Source organism: Gopherus evgoodei, chromosome 1 (genome assembly GCF_007399415.2).
Source record: "Gopherus evgoodei ecotype Sinaloan lineage chromosome 1, rGopEvg1_v1.p, whole genome shotgun sequence".
NCBI classification, from domain to species: domain Eukaryota; kingdom Metazoa; phylum Chordata; order Testudines; family Testudinidae; genus Gopherus; species Gopherus evgoodei.
In genome coordinates, this window is record NC_044322.1 from 206,492,451 (window position 1) to 206,511,712 (window position 19,262).

At 40.2% G+C, this 19,262-nt stretch overlaps 1 protein-coding gene across 8 annotated transcripts in view; it reads right to left on the reverse strand.

Annotated features, from left to right (window-relative positions):
- Window positions 1-19,262, reverse strand: part of ZBTB20 (zinc finger and BTB domain containing 20) — a 626,502-nt gene that overhangs the window by 491,692 nt on the left and 115,548 nt on the right. For all 8 annotated transcript variants that reach the window (XR_003996513.1, XR_003996514.1, XR_003996515.1 and 5 more), the window contains exon 3: window positions 9,219-9,340. The gene's annotated coding sequence lies outside the window, so the exon portion shown is untranslated. The remainder of the gene's footprint in view (window positions 1-9,218; window positions 9,341-19,262) is intronic.

Genomic DNA, 19,262 nt, shown 5'->3' on the forward strand with positions numbered 1-19,262 from the left:
TGATAAAGACACAGTTAAAGGGAAAGGTTCAAGGAACAGTCACTAGAAGAATGTCGGCTGATTGATTAGGCTAGATTCTTCCTTGGTGTAATTCCATAGTCTGTGGGGTTACAGCAGTCCTTCTCTGTGGACCAAGAGGTGCCCACATCAGCTCCAGTGCTTTCTCTTCATTTACCATCATAGAGACCAAGATGCTGGCAGTAGCAACATATGAAGAAAGAGAGTATTTGAGAGAAAACTGTTAAACCACCACCACAGAAGAGTGGAAAGGGGGGGTGGTCTCTGTCCCCATGAATTTTGGTGTGCGTAATGACTTCAGTCATTTTACTTCAAGGGGAAACATATGTCATCCTCATTACCACTGAATAACCTGAGAGCCCAACATACCCTTTTCCTAATTAGACAAAAGGCTAAACTAACTTGATTCCTACCAGATAAATCCTTTGTGGCTTTTCTTGCATATCCACCTGCATTAATTTGAGCAGGGCACAGCATGTCCTGCTTGACTAAAATGCCTGCTACAGCAGCCCCTCTGTTCCTCCACAAACACAAAGATTAATTCACTGCACTGGAGGGAGAAAAAACCTGTTCATCTGGTCATGTTCATAAGAAAGTCTTACTCTGAGCATACAGCCAAAACTGCACCACTGCTGCTAATGTATATATGACAAACATATACAGGTCTGGGATTTACAGTCAACAAATAGCAATACAAACAACACGAGGGAATGTATAAACACTCGGAGGAACATAAACGCTCAGCCTGGCTGCACCACACACAGGATGTTTATTTATCTCAGTTGCATTCAATCAATGGGAGAAGACATTCAAAACAACTTTTTAAACAAAGTGTCACTTTGTGTTAGTTTATGCCAGTGGGGCTTCTTCCAACTATTTGTGTCATAATAAGATGTGTATGTGTTAAGATATTTTTCTTCTTCTTTTACTCCTGTCATGGCAACTGGGTATGAGAGAACAGAAAAGGAAAAAGGCTGCTAGTGTAATCCAGTTACTGATCTAACATTCACAATCTCCCCAGCCCAAAAGGAAGTGTACATTCTTACCCTGAATGCATGTTAGTAATTTACAATTGCCAGTCTGATCACCTACAGTTTTTTCTTCATTAATCCCCTATTGCGGCCCAATCTCATGTGGGCCACTGAGCACACACAGTTCCTGCTAAGGTGAATGGCAGTTGAGGGTGCTTTGTACCTCTCAATAAATACACTCTCAAGGAAATCCAAAAGCACTTTGACAGTGCTGACATTCTGCTACTGAGACTTAAAAGATGCCAGCTCAGACCAGAACCCACTTCTCAAACCACAGGAGGCCTAGGATTCTTTGTTTATGCTTCCTTAATTATTTCTAACCCTTTAGGCCAGTACCAAGCTAACTGAGTTTTATTCCTCTTAAATTTTTTGGAAGAATTTACCTAATCTGTTTGTGTGTTTTTATTGTGAATTTACTATAATTTCCTTCAGAATTGCAGTAATGTCACTTAACACTTATAACTGCCTACAATACATTGCACTTATATACTTCATTTCATCCAAGGATATCAAAGTGCCTGAGAAACAACAAGGTAAGCCTCCTCCATCCCCATTCCCTCCTCCCTTCCCATGAAGTCAGTCAGAATCACTATCCCTATTCTACAGAGGGGAAACTGAGGAAAAGAGAGAGGACAAGACTTGTCCAAGATCACAGAAAGGGAATCAAACACACGTCTCCTGGCTTCTAGTCCCCTACCTGAGTCAGAGAGCTACTTTCTGAACTAGTGGAATGCAACAGATGTCATGATCGTGTCTCAGGAGGGTTTAGATTTTAGAACGTAATGTGCAGACATGGCAGTATATGGATTATATTAATGGTGTCAAAGTACACAGCAAATCATAGGTGAGAGGTGGTGAAGACCACTCACAAAATAACAAAACCTTTAACTATTTTCTTTATAAGAATCAAAGACGAATTTGTAAAGATCTGAGTGAAAACTAAGGATACAGCTAAAATATAACCTTAACTTTCAAACTCCCTCCCTTCCCATACAGCATATATAGCCAATTAACAATGGAAAGGTAAACAGATAATTCAGTATACATGGCCACCATTCTTCCTAAAGTACAGCACCCAAGTGAGCATCTGTCTCCTCTGAAGCTGCATGATGCCAATGGTTTCACAAGACCAAATCAGGATTTTTTTTCTATTGTGGTTGACTACACACACTCTCCATTGTGTCTCATCAAAGAGCTGACGAGGGAGGAGTGGAGTGCATATAGTCTCCAACGCTTGGGAAAATCCAGCAGCCTGTAAATCTAAGAGAAGGTTAAACCTTTCTGACATGCTAAATATGGGATTCAAAGACAGTAGTGAACCGAGATGGCTATTTCCTTACCAGTTCAACTTTACTTGAAGAGCCTACAGCACTTACTATATCTATCCCAGGCGCCTAGTTATCACATCAGCATTAGATTTTTCTATTCGCCAGTGATTGGAATATGTTTAATTGCTGTAGAAACCCAATGTCACTAGATTAAGCATTTGCTAAATACTATGGGAAAATCCATCCAGAATTAAGAGGTCGTTTTTTTTGGCAGGGGAGAGTTTTGCCCGTAAGTAGATACTGAAATCCAAATTTGAAGGGCCACTGTTTCACAGACGAAGTGTCTCAGTTTAATCATTCATAAAGATGCAAGCTAATTCCTTATCTAACTTCTATGCTAGGCTGGCTGCTTTGTCTCATGCAAACAGTGTGTACACAATTCCGTCAATGTCATTACCAATATTTATGCTTGGCGGCTATAATATTGCTGTTTTCTGTGTATCAATATGCTTAATATACAATTCCCACTAGGGGTTATGTAATCTCTAAAAAGCACAGTAATATAAATACTATTGAAAAGAAAGTCATTGTGTGTGAAGTTGCTATAATTGCTCGTTTAATGCAGGTAATACAAAAACCACCTGAAGCAAGAGGCCAATCAGAAACCCAAACAAGCATTCTGGTGACCATGATATGAAGTCAATTCTGATAGCTTCTTGGACTAGGAAGAAAGTTTGTTTCCATGTCTGAAAAACATTTGCTACCTGCACAGGATGCTGAGTGCACCTATCTAGCTCTGGACAACTACCAGGCCTGCTGGGGCAACAATTAGTATCACATCAGACCACAGTAACCATGCATCTATAGCATGCTGACAAGTTCAGTGGATTCATTTCATATCCACCAAATATAGCTTTGCTTGCACATATGAGTTATGCAGGATGGAAGTAAACATTCCTGGTTACTAGAATGCTCCCACCAGTTGTAGTCTATTTTGGGTTGGCTAGTAAAAATAATTGTATTTTGGTTGGTTTTGCTTTGCAGCAGTCTTTTCCAGGACCACTTTACAATTTAAACATTAGAATAGTGGGGAAATATTTTAATTCACTTAGTGCCAACCGACTTATATAGCTGAAGGATGCCCAAGTACATGGTTCTTAGGGAGTGGAGGGGAGAGGGGGAGTGTTAAGGAATATCACTCAGCAAAAGTCAAAAGTGACATAGGATGTGCAAGCAGGTACCAAAGCTACTGCTAACAAATAAAACAATGGCAGAATACATGTACTCAGCCTGTGGAATTCACTTCCTCAAACTCACACGGCCAAAATCAGGCATGGTGCAAGTATTGACTCCACTGCAGCAGCACCTAGATATTACAGTAACCAGTGTTCTAAAAGGGACTGAGCTAAGTCCCACTAAAGTCCATGAGTCTCTTTCCATTATTTTCAGTGGGCCCTGAATACTTAAAACAATGGAATAATGAAAGTTTATGCTTCAGGCCATTTGTTCATTGCTACTGGGGTCAGGAAGGAATTCTTCCCTTCATCTACAGTATTTGCACAAGTGGGTGAGTGCAGTAAGGGCTTTTTCACTTTCTTCTGTAACATCAAGCATAGGTCTCTTTTGGAGTCAGGATACAACACCTGATGTAACATTGGTCTAAAATGTTATATTGATTCTTATGCTCCTAAGGTTAGAGGAAATGCACATGTGAGCAAGAAAGAAATAGAATGCATACATGTAAACGTAAGCACAGCCACTGGTCAGCAGACCCTTCTCTCTTCATGTGAAGATTGTTTCCTTAAGATGGTAATAGTTCCATTGAGTGATGTTCACTAGCTATCAAGAAGGCAACACACGTTCTTTTTCAAATATTAGTTTCAGCTATAAATTACTGATGTTACTTCCTGTCCTGAATGTACTTGATAATTTGGCACTACTCCTAATAAGCAGCCATTTACAATAGTTAATTTCAAGCATAACTTCCTGTGTATTGCTGCCTACTAAATTCAAGTACTGAATTTATTACAATCTAGTCAATTTTTGTTTTAATGATTCCAGAACATCTTCAAGGCATTTCCCAAAATATGACATAAGCAAGTACTCTCCACTCTGGGTGTGCCATTTCTTAGACAAACAGTGAAAAATAATTCCTATTCCCCACATGCCGGCAGTAAAATATATTCAGATAAAAGATACTGAAGAAATTAGCTAATCATTAACCACCACAAAATGGACAAGTTGGACCAACAATAAATTGTGAGAACCAGCGAAGAGCTTACTGGTTCATAAAAAATTCTACTTTACCCAAAATGTGTAACTAGCATGAGATTGCAGACTAAGAAGGGCAGCGTGGAGTAAGATCCCTTGTTAAGACTTGCCTGAAGAATTTCTACTTGTGGATCGGTTACTTAATGAAATTCATTGTGAGCGCTCATCTGATAATCTCCTAACACAAATTTATCTTTGTTGATCATATATTATGTTCCCTCTACCTTCCAAGACTCATTATCTGCATTCCGAGTGCGAGCGCTCCAAAGATGGTTCTCTTTGTTAGATTAGGGCAGACTTCCTTAATATTTTCAGCCTTCTTGATTACACACCCCTCCCCATCAAGTGGCAGCCACTTGGACTCCAACCCTCCAACGCAAATTTGCCTGACAAGATTGCCTCACATGTGACACCTGCTACAATACCTCTCTCAAGCCAGGCTTGAACAAAAAAACTTCAGAAACAGACTTCGAAGAGAAACTGCAAAACTAAAATTCATTTGCAAATTTAACACTGTTAATTTGGGCTTGAATAGGGACTGGGAATGGCTGGCTCACTACAAAAGAAATGTTGCCTTTCCTGGAATTGACACCTCCTCATCAATTATTGGGAGTGGACTACATCCACCCTGATCGAATTGGCCCTGTCAACACTGGTTCTCCACTTGTGAGGTAACACCCTTCTCTTCATGTGTCAGTATAATAATGCCTGCATCTGTAATTTTCACTCCAATAATCTGAAGAAGTGAGGTTTCTTACCCACGAAAGTTTATGCCCAAATAAATCTGTTAGTCTTTAAGGTGCCAGCGGACTCCTTGTTTTTCTCTCTACTGTGTTTGTCCAAGTCACTTCACTCAAAGTCTAACAACAAATGTCCAACACCAGGCAGTATGAGAAACAAAAAATCTGCCTTGCTGTGAGAGAAGACATTACCTTTCCAGAACCACCATCACCAGGGCTCTTTCCTGCCTTCTTTATTTTTTAATGGAGGTGAAACCCCCCTGTCATCTCACCTACTCCTCTCATAATAAGGAATGACTGCCGTGACTACCCCCATCTAGGAGCGCCATTCACCACCAGCACCTCTGCTCTCCTCATGTGCTTAGAGAACAACTGATTAGCTCTTTGCATAATTAACCTGATTAGCACTGTGCATAATCAAACTGATTAGCACTTTGCATAATTAAAAAGAAATAATAATAATAATAACAATAATAAGCACTAGGTAGTATCAAAAGCTGTTAGCCCCACAGCCTGTTTGTTAGTGCCAGAATTAGTTTAGTGCAGCATATTTTATTCGATAGATAGATAGACAGATAGATCGAAAGATACTGGTTATGCCTCTGATCATATCCATTGTTGAAGGATACTTGAATAGATGAACCATTGGTCTGATTCAGTATAGCATTTCTATTACATGCCTATGTTATCAAGTCTGTATATCTAGCTTTCTATCTTAGGTAGTTATATGGTCTCCATTATCATAGTATCTGAGTACCTCACAATCTTTACTGTTTTTGCCCTCACAATATTGCTGCGAGGTAGGAAAATGCTATTATCCCATTTCTGTAGATGAGGAACTGCGGCACACAGTGGCTAAATGACATACCCAAGGTCACACAGGAAGTCTGTGGTGGAGCCGGGTCTTCCAAGTCCCAAGCCAGTACCCTAACCACTGGACAATCCTTCTTATCCCATTGGACCATTTTTATTTCCTGCATGGACTGGTTACCTAAGCAATTGCCTCCCACAAACATGTTTTGGGAAGAAAGGAAAGCATGGCCCTGAGTGCAGTCATGTGAAATAGCTTCTGTTTCTGTTCCAATTCAAATCCTCTGATTTTCATTTTGGGTTTCAGATTTGCACAAACCCTCAAAACGCTATAGAATCTGTTAAATTTTGACTGGTTTGGTTCAAAAACTGTGTGAAACCATGTACTTTTCCATGGTTTCTGCCTAAATCTTAAACAGGCCCAAATCCCCTGGGATACACAATGCAAGATGCCCTAAAACATTTACAAAAGTATCCCCACAGTTCTAGTACTTGGACTTTTCCTCAGGAAATAAAGGGAAAACTATGGGAGAAAGGAGCAATAAAAGGGAACCTTACAGTAATTAAATAAAAATATATTTCCCAGCCATGGAGGCCTTTCTATTACCATAAGAAAAGGAACCCAAATTAACAGTGAGTGGTCTCCAGAGCAAGTCACCCATTTCTAAAGTTGTTTAGTTTCAGAAGAAAAGTGTTGTTCAGAGATTATTCAAGTCCAAATGTTCCTGGGGAAGGTAGGTTCCAGTAATTCTGGGAAGGAGGCCAATCCCTTTGGCTTTATATGTAAATATTTGAAAAACATTATTTTTATATACATATATTTTATACACATATACATATATGTCTTTACACTTCCAGCCTTGCAAAATTGCTATGAAAAAATGTACCACTTCAAGCACAAATATCTACTAACCAGAACCATGATAAATGACAAAAAAAAAAAAATGCTCTCCCACCTGTTAAGTTAGGTGCCTTAGACACAAAGGCTCCAACTCTAAAAGCTGTTCTGCTCCTTGAGTTTCAATGATACGCAGGTCAGAGGAAGCTACAGAAACCTCTAAAACCGATAAGAAATAGCCTTTCTATTCCTAATAAAGGCATGAACGTAAGGTCCATTACTTCAGAACTTTCTAGGTCTAAACAAAATTTCTGTGTTCTATCCACAAAATGGTAATCTCCCACTTTCAATGGTATAAAGCGCCCACTTCCTAGGATTTTAGGACACTGAGATACCAGACTTAAAAACTGATTTCTGTATTAACAGAAAAATCACTGGCCCAAGATTGAATCTTGTGCATCCTACAAGCAGTGGTAATTTAGTGGGAAATTCTACATTTGAGGGAGAGAAGAGAAACATTTCTGCGGGAGGCTGATTTTAATTAATTAATTAAATGGTGGATGCTTGATGCTGCTTGGGAGTTGGGACACTGGAAAAAATCCTTGGGAGATAGACAGACTAGTGGGGAGCGTGCAGGAGAGGCAGTCAAAAGTGGATGATAAATAAATTAATCCATGCCTCTGGAATTTATCACATGGCTATCACCTGCACATATGTGGTATACAGAAACATACACTAATAATTATATCCCCTTCTCCTCCCCATACATACACACTTAAATCATTTCATAAATATATACATAGAGAGCTTGATGAAATTCTTGGACAAATAGTTTATTAGAATAAAAATGCAGTTTCAGTCTAACTAAAACTATACATGCATTTGAGATTAATATTTTTGACCATTCACAAAATGGCCAGAAGAGAAGGAAGTGGCATCACTGCCCACCTGCCTTTATAAGTTTTAGCTCAGTGTTTTGGTCACTCATCTGGGATGTGGGAGATGCAGGTTCAAATCACAGCAGTGGAAATGAGCTGAAACAGACTTTCTAAATTCACCAAAAATTCCAACAAATTTCAGATTCTGTTTGACCTGAACCAATTATTTTTTTCAGAACTGCCACTGATCTGAAACATCAATTATTAACCGAGCTCTATATACACACACACACACACACACACACACACACACACACACACAAATACATATATTTTAATCTGTACCCACATATCTATAGATATATCTATATATCTATATATCTCCTACGTGGAGGTAATATAAATATTTCACAAATATATTACATATAATGCTATTTCTGTTAAATATTTATATCACTGCCACATGTAGGGGTATTTATGTGTTTTAACATATACACATAAAATGTGCAAGTTTGTACATATGTGTAATCTTGGTCTCTCTCTCTCACACACACACAAACACACACACACACACACACACACTCTCACAAATGGAAAGACCAAGAGCAGACCAGACCTTTTATACAATATTTTAATAGTTTTTTTAGAAATCTTCACCCAAAGTTTGAGGGGTTTCTTTTCTTTTCTTTTCTTTTCTTTTCTTGCTATCTTACATTTTCTGCTACAAAATACACCTGCTTTCTTTTCTTTTCTTCCCCCCCAAACTAAATATTTCTTCCATCTAATGACTCTCTTTATTAGACAGCATCTAATTTGCATACATTTACATACAATTTAAATGCTAGCTTGTGAGAACAAAGAAATGGCTCTGTATTATACTGAAGGACAATACTCAGAAAAGGAAGGTATAAAAAACAGCTAGCTCAGTGGCTGTGTATTCGCTTTGTTTCAGAAATACCAGGATTTTTAAACACACCACTTAAAGGGTGAAAAAGATTATTTCATCAAACAATGAAAAAAGATACAGTGCAGCTCCCTTTTAACACATTTTCTCTCTGGCCTGGTAATGGGATTTAAGGGTCGAAGATTTCTTTGCTTTCCACTGTTTCCTTTATAGAATCTGATGGATTTATTTCTGTCACACATTTTAGTTCATATGTTATTCTTATAACAATCTCCATTGAAGCTCAGCTCCAATGCTAATTCAGTACCACCTTTTCCTTAGAGTCAGACTGGGATATGACCAAATGATCTTTGATTGGCATCAAGTACTCTGCCCTCAATGCCCAGCACTAATAGATTTTATAGAAAGGCTGCCAGGACTTTACCCTACGGCAACAAGTATAGAGATAATGGAAACTTACCATGTAGCTGACTGGGAATCAACAGGAAGGGAAGCAGGGCTGAGCTCCACTTGTGAGAACAGGGAGGGACTGTGGTCAGAGTAAATGCAGGAGGTAAAGGAGAAGTCAAGCCCTCTAGTTCCCTAGAAGAAGAGGAAAGAATTTTAAGACCTCTTATAAGAGAAGTCTTTAGAGAAAAAAGATGGAGATTCCTGTCCATATCCCACCCAAACAAAATATACACCATCCAAGGCATTCCCTCCAAATCTTCACACTGGAAAGTCTAAGTACATTGATTGATTTAATTCCAATCCACATGTAAATGTCACTAAAGAACCTTATTAAAGGAGGGGGGAAAGTACATGGCTAGGTGTGTACTGATCACCCCAATGTCCCCTCAGGTGTGTTCAGCCCCTTGACAAGCCCACGTAAGGAATCCGTCCTGCAGTTTGTTACTGCATTATGTCATAGTTGTTGGTTTTATTTCCGAAATCACTCCGGCCTCTCCTGCCTTTGACCTCTTCTCTTTGCTCAACGGTGAAATTCTAGAATTTTACATTTTAAAAAGAGCATGGCATGTGGTCACTGACTAGGAAAAAAATTCTCTAGTCATTTTGGGGCAAGTGAATGATCACAAAGGCCTGATCCTACAGAAATGTGTAGCACTTTCTAGTGTGAGTAGATCCATTAAAGTCAATGGGATGGGACTACTCATGCTAAGGAACATTATGGCCAGTAGTAATTGTTTCCAAATCAGGCCCAAGATTTGAAATCCTCATTGATCATTTGGGCTGCTCAGTTTCTCCTAGCCATATGTGACAGAGTACAGAAGCTTTACATCATTAACATGACGAAAGAGGATCACTCCCTGGTCAGACCTTGGAGAGGTGTATGGTGCAGGTACTAACAACAAGGCAGGTCTGAGGACTGAAGACCCAAATCAGGATCTCAGAGACCGTACAGGAATTCTTTTTGTTCTGACTATCCCTTGCTGTGCCTCACTGGAGCTCTAGGCACATTACAAAATATTTACAAAAATAAACCTTTAATTAATGCTCATTGCAATTTTTCAACATTTTGAAAAATCTGATTTTTAAAAGAATTCAAATGGGGGGAATACCCCCCATAGCTATTTTTAATATATTTTCCAATCAGCTCTGCTTTAAATATAGATATATCTCAACCAAACCTAATCTGCTTTACCCCCCCCAGAAAAAACACCCTTAAAAAGCAGTCTTTGCATCCTTTCCCCTCTCCTGCTTGAGAAAACATGTGAGTCTTGCAGTGTGTCCTGAAGTTTACCAAAAGCTGAAGTTTGCCAGACGCTGGGAATGGGCAACAAGGAATAGATCACTTGATGATTATTTGTTCTGTTCATTCCCCCTGGGGCACCTGGCATTGACCACTGTCAGAAGACAGGATACTACGCTAGACGGACCTTTGGTCTGACACAGTGTGGCCGTTCTTATGTTCTTAAAACCTGGTTGTGGCATAGCAAGGGAAGAAGGAAGTTCCAAAGCTACGGATCCCTTATAGATCATACCATATCTGCAGCCCCCTATTGTTAAAGCCTTTGGGTTATTAGTTTGAGTGTCTTGGAGGGTTGTGGCTGCCATGGTATCACCCAGGAAGAAAGGATCCTGTGAAATAGTTGAGATCCAAGTTATTTAGGGTTTTACAGGTCAAAGACAACTCCTTAAACTTCAACTGAAAATCAGATGACAGGCCGTACAGCTCATGCAGAAGAAATGCAATATGCTTTTGATGAGACATTCCAGTTAACAGGCGCACTACCACAATTGCCACATAACACGTTGAATTAGACTCAAATAACGTGCAATACAATAATCCTATCTTGAGGAGATAAAACACAAAGTCCCAAAATGAAAGGATGCAACCCTCTTGCCAAGAGCAAATGACAAAAATCATGATTAGCAACCACTACTGCCTGAACATCCGGAATCACCTGAAAACCAGCCCAACCCTCGGGAAATGCACTTTAGAAACAAACAGCAGGAAAATGTCAAATATTATGCAGTTATAATACTGAGTACTTGCTTTGGCTATTTACCCAACACTATACGCACTTCCTCTTGCTTGGAGCGAGTGTCAGCTAGCTAGCCCTCTTACACGCCACCATCTCTGTTGAACACTGAGCAAGTCACCCCACAATGCTGGTAAAAGTGAAAGGGATGGGAAAACAACACTGGATATCAACTGCATCCAAAAAACAATCCAACCCAAACCTCCTCACTAATCCATTTTTTTTTGCCCCATATATATGTAAAACAATAGAGATGACAAAATAAAACCCCACAAACCTTCTATGAGAATGCCCTCAGGGAAAATAAGCAATCATCCAACACTACTCCGTGGGATTTCTCAGAAAAAAAATAACAGAGTCTCTCTTGAGCTACCCCACCAACACAGCGGCCACAGATGAATCACCATCAGTGGTACAGAAGGCAGCTGACAAAGCTAAAAGAGTCAATACGGACACCTCATCTTCAGCCATTTTCAGCAGAAGATCAACAACCAACATGACCAAAGTCATTGTTATACTACTTTCACAGCTAAATTAGTTCTAACGGGGTCAAAAATACCAGAGAACTCTAGATACTTTACAGTACCACAAAAGTTGTTTCACCATAATTTCCTAAATAATCTCCCTTCAAGGGACTGGAGTAGATGACCAATTAAGGTCCCTTCCAGTCCTACATTTCTATAATTTCTATGATGCAAAGGTAGTTTGGATACCTTGTTTGGGAAGTGCAACATTAACTGCATTTCTTAGGTTACTAGCACTCGAAGGGGTCTTTTTTGTTTTATGCTCTGACATTTTTGGCAGGCAATATGCCTTAAAACCAATGACATGAGCCTGAAACTTTAACTTCACTTTAACAATGATTTTTGCATGGTAGATAAAGGTTAAAATCATGTTTGGTTAATTAGAATTATTTTGATGTATTTTTCCTGTATACACAAAGGTCTGACTCTCCTCCTTTACTGTTATAAATCCAGAGTAATACCCTGAAATCAACTGTGCAACTAGTGTAAACAAGAGGAGAATCAAGTGCAAAATGTTTTTGCTTCTTATATAATGTGTACATAAATTAACACTTGCCTTTATAAACCTCTGGGTTTGGTGTTTTGTTTTTGTTTTTTCATTTTTGTTTTCTTCTACACAACTGTTTTATTACATTTTAGATTAGATTTTACAAGTGGAATTATCAAAAGCAGCAGTGGCCTTACTCTCATTCTACCTAAGTCCATGTTAAAATTCCACTTGACTTAAGTAGAAAGAGAGTTAAGTCAACTTTCAAAATTAATAGGCACTAGGTTTAAAAGAAACCAAAGAAGTACTTCTTCGCACCACACGCAGTCAATCTGTGGAACTCTTTGCTAGGGGATGCTGTGAGGGCCAAAAGCATAACAGAGTTCAAAAAAGCATTAGATAAATTCATGGAGGATAGATTCATCAACACCTATTAGCCAAGATGGTCGAGCACCACCATGCTCTGGATGTTCCTAAACCTCTGACTTCCAGAAGCTGGGACTGGATGACGGGATGGATCACTTGATAAATTGCCCTATTCTGTTCATTCCCTCTGAAGCATCTGGCACCAACCACTGTCAGAAGACAGGATACTGGGATAGATGGATCACTGGTCTGACCCAGTCTGGCCGTTCTTATGTTCTTAGGTATTTTTAAAACTCCCTACTCACGCATCCAGTAAATTTCCATCATTTTGGGTCTGCTTTGTCCATTTTAAAAAGTACTGAGAGTTTCCTTTTAAATATGGGGAATATTTCTCAAATAGGTAGAATCTTTCAGCATGGAAGAAAATTTTAAAGTGTGGCCACTGTGATGAGTTACGTTGGTGAGGCAGAACCCTTTTCTACCCACCAAAGTTCACCTCAAACAGCTAACCTGTATTAAAGTACCATTTGCCATGTTTACACTGTTAACATGTTAGTTAGAACATCCAGACACCAACTATGCTATTCCAGACAAGGTCTATCTGAAGAATAGTAGTGAGTGGAGAAGGCTAGAAGTCTAACCAGACCTTCCTCAAAACATGTTTCCGTAACATCTGAGAGGAATCAAGGTAACTACCCTTAACCCTGAGTATTAGATAGAAAGAAAACTGTGTCATTTGGTGGCAGCACAAGTTTAAAATTTGCCCACTGAAAACAAAAGACCAAATTTCCATATTTAGTTGCATTTTAGGCCTGTTTGAGCTGATATTGGCATTAAATTTCATACCAAGTGATATTTTGTTCAAATTACAGAATAAACCTTTTAACTGTGACACCCTAATTGGGATGGCCTATTGTCTTGATTAATATGTGGTCTCAATTAAAAGAAGCAGCCATTTGAAAAAAAACTGTCCAAAAAGATTTGAAATATAGTAAAATGTTGTACCATATAAAAATGGTTTATGCTGTATTTAATCTTTACTTCTTCTCTTAACCTTTATTTGGCAACTGCTATATTAAAAGATTAGAATTTAGAATTTCACACCCGTAAAACACCTGGTAAAACACCACTTAACCCACGAGCACTAGCCAAATGTGTCCCCATTAAGCAGAAATATTGGCAACGCTGTCCCGATTAAGCAGCACCCATTACCATTCACTGTCATTAGGCTAAATCGTTTCCCTGCGATACAACCTAATTTAACAGATTTCTTGATTAAGAGCATCCTGATTAAGTGGAGAATACTGAATCAGTAAATTTTCATGCAACGTGTGAAGGCTTCTGGCCACTGAAATCCTATCCCATCTGTCTGTTTTGCAGGCCAAGCTTAGAATCCTGGGTGTGATGTCCTGTACCTAAGGAATTGTCCAGGAGAGTTGCACATTCTAACAGGGCTGGGGGACTTTTCTAGGAAACAATTGGGCCAACTAATAGAGTGCAGAACTGATGGAGTTGGACTGAGATTCTTTCTTGGAAATGCTCTTGTGAGACTAAAAACTGTTTCCCTTATGGCTTTGTATAACTGTAGGAAATCAGCCCTGTTTGACTGGCATAGAGGTTTAATTTACTGGTTACACATATAGCACAGTGTCTTTTATAATCTCTGCAGTATTAAATTGTTAATTGTTTGTTTAATTTTGTGTGTGTGTGAATTCAGTGATGGATTGACAAGCCCAGTGAATAAAGTTCTCCATCCATACATCAGGTATGGCACAGATAGCGGCAATGCAAGCTTCCCAAATACGCTTCCCAATGTTCTTTAAGGCTGTTCTGTAGGAATCATCGGCATGGGTGAAAGAGGAGTCTTGTCTCTATGACCCATTGAACCCCATGGCCTTAACTGAGACTGCAGATAAGGGTATCAATAAGTGCAAGGTCTGGTGGTAATTTATGTTATGTGGGAATTTTCCAGGGGGAAACAGACTCAGCAACTCATTTCCAGGTAAGGTCACCAAAATCTCACCTAATAGCGATTGCTTCCCATTGCTACTAACCTCTTAGGTTGGACCTACCCACACCTGGAAGGCTCAATCTCCCATGCCCAGTCCTGTGTGGTTCCACTTCAGTGTCTGCTTATTAATGGCGCTCAGTCACCCTCACCTGGTACTGGTGATGGATTAGATCTGCTTATTGAAAGTATGTTACTCCAGGAGCAAAATGTTGACATAATATACATAATGACCCAAAACTATGGTTATTTCCCAGAGTACCATCTACTCTGCAGATCCTTTTTCGGTTTTGGTTGGCCTACTAGTGATACGTAGGTAATCAGAAGGCAAATGTCTGCAACCTTGGTTATTTCTCAATAACTACTAAGGTAGCTTACAAAAGACTGCTTTCTAATGTGCTATTGCTCTCTGTTTATATACTCATGTGACACTTATCACTCTCTCTCTGAAGAGTCCTGTGGCACCTTATAGACTAACAGACGTTTTGGAGCATGAGCTTTCATGGGTGAATACCCACTTCGTCAGATGCATGTAGTGGAAATTTCCAGGGGCAGGGATATATATGCAAGCAAGAAACAAGCTAGAGATAACAAGGTTAGTTCAGTGAGGAAGAATGAGGCCCTCTTCTAGCAGCTGATATTAGATATTAGGAATTGCAATATACAAAAACCTGTAGGAGAACGCTTCAACCTCCCTGGCCACACAATAGCAGATCTTAAGGTGGCCATCCTGCAGCAAAAAAAACTTCAGGACCAGACTTCAAAGAGAAACTGCTGAGCTTCAGTTCATCTGCAAATTTGACTCCATCAGCTCAGGATTAAACTAAGACTGTGAATGGCTTGCCAACTACAGAACCAGTTTCTCCTCCCTTGGTTTTCACATGTCAGCTGCTAGAAGAGGGCCTCACCCTCCCTGGTTGAACTAACCTCGTTATCTCTAGCCTGCTTCTTGCTCATGCTCCAAAACGTCTGTTAGTCTATAAGGTGCCACAGGACTCTTTGCTGCTTTTACAGATCCAGACTAACATGGCTACCCCTCTGATACTATCTCTCTGAAGCTACTGATTGTCAGAGGGAGTGTGCATGCACAATTCCTACTAAAGTCAATGAGAGCTGAGGGCACTCAATACCTCTGAATATCAGGCCCCGATCCACTAAGGGACTTAGGACTCTGAGGTGCCTCAAAAAAATCACTGGAACAACACGAGATCCACCAAGCCTTAGTTAGGTACATAGGCTCCCTATATGGTGAATGGGAACCTTAGCACAGAATCTGCAAAAGCCAGCATTCTAGGCAGGGAGCTGCCTAAGCTAACCACTGAGAGATGCCAAAGACACGGGTGTGTCCTAAACCCTGTCCCTCTCAGGGAGTGAGGCACCTATTTCTGCTAGTGATCCACCATAAAGAATCCCTCTCCTGGAGTCAGGTAGCTTAGGCAACTAAGTCATTTTTTGTGAGAATTAGTCAGGCACCTACCTGACTTCACACAAAACAGGAAGGAAGGGGAGAAAAAGGAAGAGGTGGAGATGGCTTGCCTTTAGGGTGACCAAATAGCAAGTATGAAAAATCAGGACAAACTGTGGGGGGTAATAGGTGCCTATATAAGAAGAATCCCCAAATATTGGGACTGTCCCTATAAAATCTGTCCCTCTTTTTTTCAAGGCAATAAGTGGTCACATTCATAGTTGTATGCCCTGTCATTACAAAACACAAGTCAATGCAATAGGATATTATGTTGATTTTTACTACGGAGAAGGCTTATATAAACAGATGTAAATTGAGGAGGAGAATACAATTATACTAAAATCAGGGAATGAAGTGTTTTCACAGCACCTAGATACTACAATGATGGGGCACCCTAAAAAGACATGGATAGATTAGATAAGTGATTTGAGGAGAAAGGAACAGCATAGAAGAAGAAAAGAGTGGGTAGGTGTGAGATGTGGAGAGTGTGAAAGAAGGCTGGGAGAATTAGCAGGAGAAGAGGCAGATGTGGACTCGAGCTATGTTGTGCAAAGACTTAAAAAACAGGACAAGGACTTGATGCATAAACTTTATACCGAAAGTGAAGGGAATCCACTGGAGGGATATATTAAGAAATTAATGTTTCAATATGCCATCTTGTAATCTCACATCCAAAACCCACACCAGGGTGTGTTGATACTGTATTTGATCAAGTGCACCAGTGTGTTTAATCTGAATGTAAGATTATGATAGATCACACAATACAGGAAGGAAACCAAGTGACTCGCATTCCCTTTTCAAATCTTAGCATAATAAAGTTTAGGTTGTGGCAGCAATACAATAAGTAAAATCTACCAGACTCGCCACCAGAGAACAGGAATATTGTACAGAACATCCCAGAACCGCTTGGCCATTTGTTAGACATTAACAAACCCCGATTGTGCCATCAAGACTGTTAGAGCAACAAATAAATTTGGTGCATGTGTTTTAATTTGATACAGCAAGGCACAGTCTTCCCAATTTTCTAAGGAGGGCAGAGGGACCCAGAGCACCTGATCACTATTAAGCCATCTTTTATTGCTTATGAAGAGAAGAGCCTGTATTGGCAGGGCACTGGTTTAAGGGGGGAGGGACGCGGCTGCAGGAGAAGAAGCATAAACCTGTTCCTGCTCACCACCAACAACCTTAATTCAGGCACCAGTAATGAGGTGGCTAGGCTGGAAGGGGAATGGGACACACGATCTGGAGTGCTTTATCCACTCCAAGACCAATGCTGGTTTTGGCACTACTTTCGCTCTAGTGAGTTAGAGAAAAACAAGCAGGTGCTAGCAATCTGAGAGATCACATGCCAGCTACAGCTGCTTCAAACTGATTCAATTACATCTGCCTGAATAGTCCCAGGACATTGAACTGGTTGAAGAGCCCCACAGCTTGAAGGGAGACTAAGTCCATTCTGATTTTAGTGCCCTGTTAAAATGAAGTGTAAGTCTCCCTTGGAGGGAAAAAGAAAAATCCAAATACATCTGGAAGCAGGTGATCATTTCCAACCCCAGGGATAAGAGGGAAGCTCGGGGGTAGCATGTTTGCACTAATGCTACAATATACTGAGAAAGCCCTTTGGAGCTCAGGCCTTAAAAATACTCTGAAACAGTCTGACAGTGTTCCCAAAACACTGGGTGCAGCATATTTGCTAAACATGCTCTTGGGATTGGGACTTCACTCAAAACCTTGTTTGCACAAAAAGGGGCCAAGCAGCTGGGAAATTCTGGAGTGCAGTGTGTCCTCATTAGTCCCCATCTGCCATCAGAACTTAGCTTGTGGCAAGTTTGGCTAAGTCCTGGTGTTCTCAGGTCCAAATCTGGGTCATTTTTAATTACACTATACAGAATTCAGAGTGCAGTTTTTAAATCCTTATTATACAGTGCAGAGGAACGGGCAGCTCTCCAACTAATCAATTTTTTAAAAGTACATATATGAAAATTTTAAACCAGGCTAGACAGACAGTGGGTGGAAGAGGAAAAAAAACCGTATGAGTGAGTACAGGGGTTAGTTAAGAGAACTGTTAGCAAAACTGGGTCACCGGCAAGTTCTGCTTGAAAACTTCAAAGGAAGGGGAAAAAAACCTCTCTTCATTTATAAGACAGAGAAACTGATATATTAAATTCACATTGCTCTTAATGTCAGCATGAGTTACCCACAACAACGCCGCAGTAAGTTTACAGTAAAGGCAGGAAGGATGGTTTTGTGGACCTGGGTTCTATTCCTGGCTCCGTTACAGTCTCCTTATGTGGCTTGGCAGAGTTACTTTCCTCATTCAGTAAAACCAGGATTATACTCCTTACCACACACAGACGTAGTCCCAAAAGGGGTTATGAGGTTTACCAGTCGAAAAGTATGGTGGGATGTTTGGGTAGAAGGTGATAAAGAATTGCAGGATGATAATATAAATGCTTACAAAGATCATGCATTTTGGATTGTACAAGAAAGACTTTGGGTACGTCTACACTACCTGCCGGATCAGCTGGTGGTGATCAATCTATCAGGGATTGATTTATCGCATCTCGTCTGGACGCGATAAATTGATCCGTGAATCGACGCCCGTACTCCAGCTTGGCAGGAGGAGTAAGCAGAGTCGACGGCAGAGCTGCGGCAGTCGACTTGCCACCCTGAGGACAGCCAGGTAAGTCGAACTAAGATAGTTCAACTTCACCTACGTGAATAGCGTAGCTGAAGTTGCGTATCTTAGTTCGAAACCCTGCCCCCCCCCACTAGTGTAGCCCAGGCCTTAGTCTCTCCCATCCTATGCCCCTTCAATATCCATTGGTCAGGGTTTCAAAAGAACACAAGGTCGCCAGAAAAAACCACCACCACCACCACCAGAGGAAAAAAGTACTGTATGTTGCTAACTGAAGAGAAATTTGGGATTAAGATTTGGCTCAGTGTCCCATCTGTATAAATCAGGCCAACAACTACTCACAAAGAAGATGTCCAGAGCCCACTATGCTGAGAATCGTCATCAGATTCAAGGAAGTCAGAGCAAATCTTCATTGACAGGTGCTGATATAAAGCTAGTTCAGGAATGGAGGATGATCAATGAGCAGAGTAAATACAGATGAATTGACACACGCTTGTCTGGAAAGGTATACTATTCTGCTACCTTCTACTCCAAGC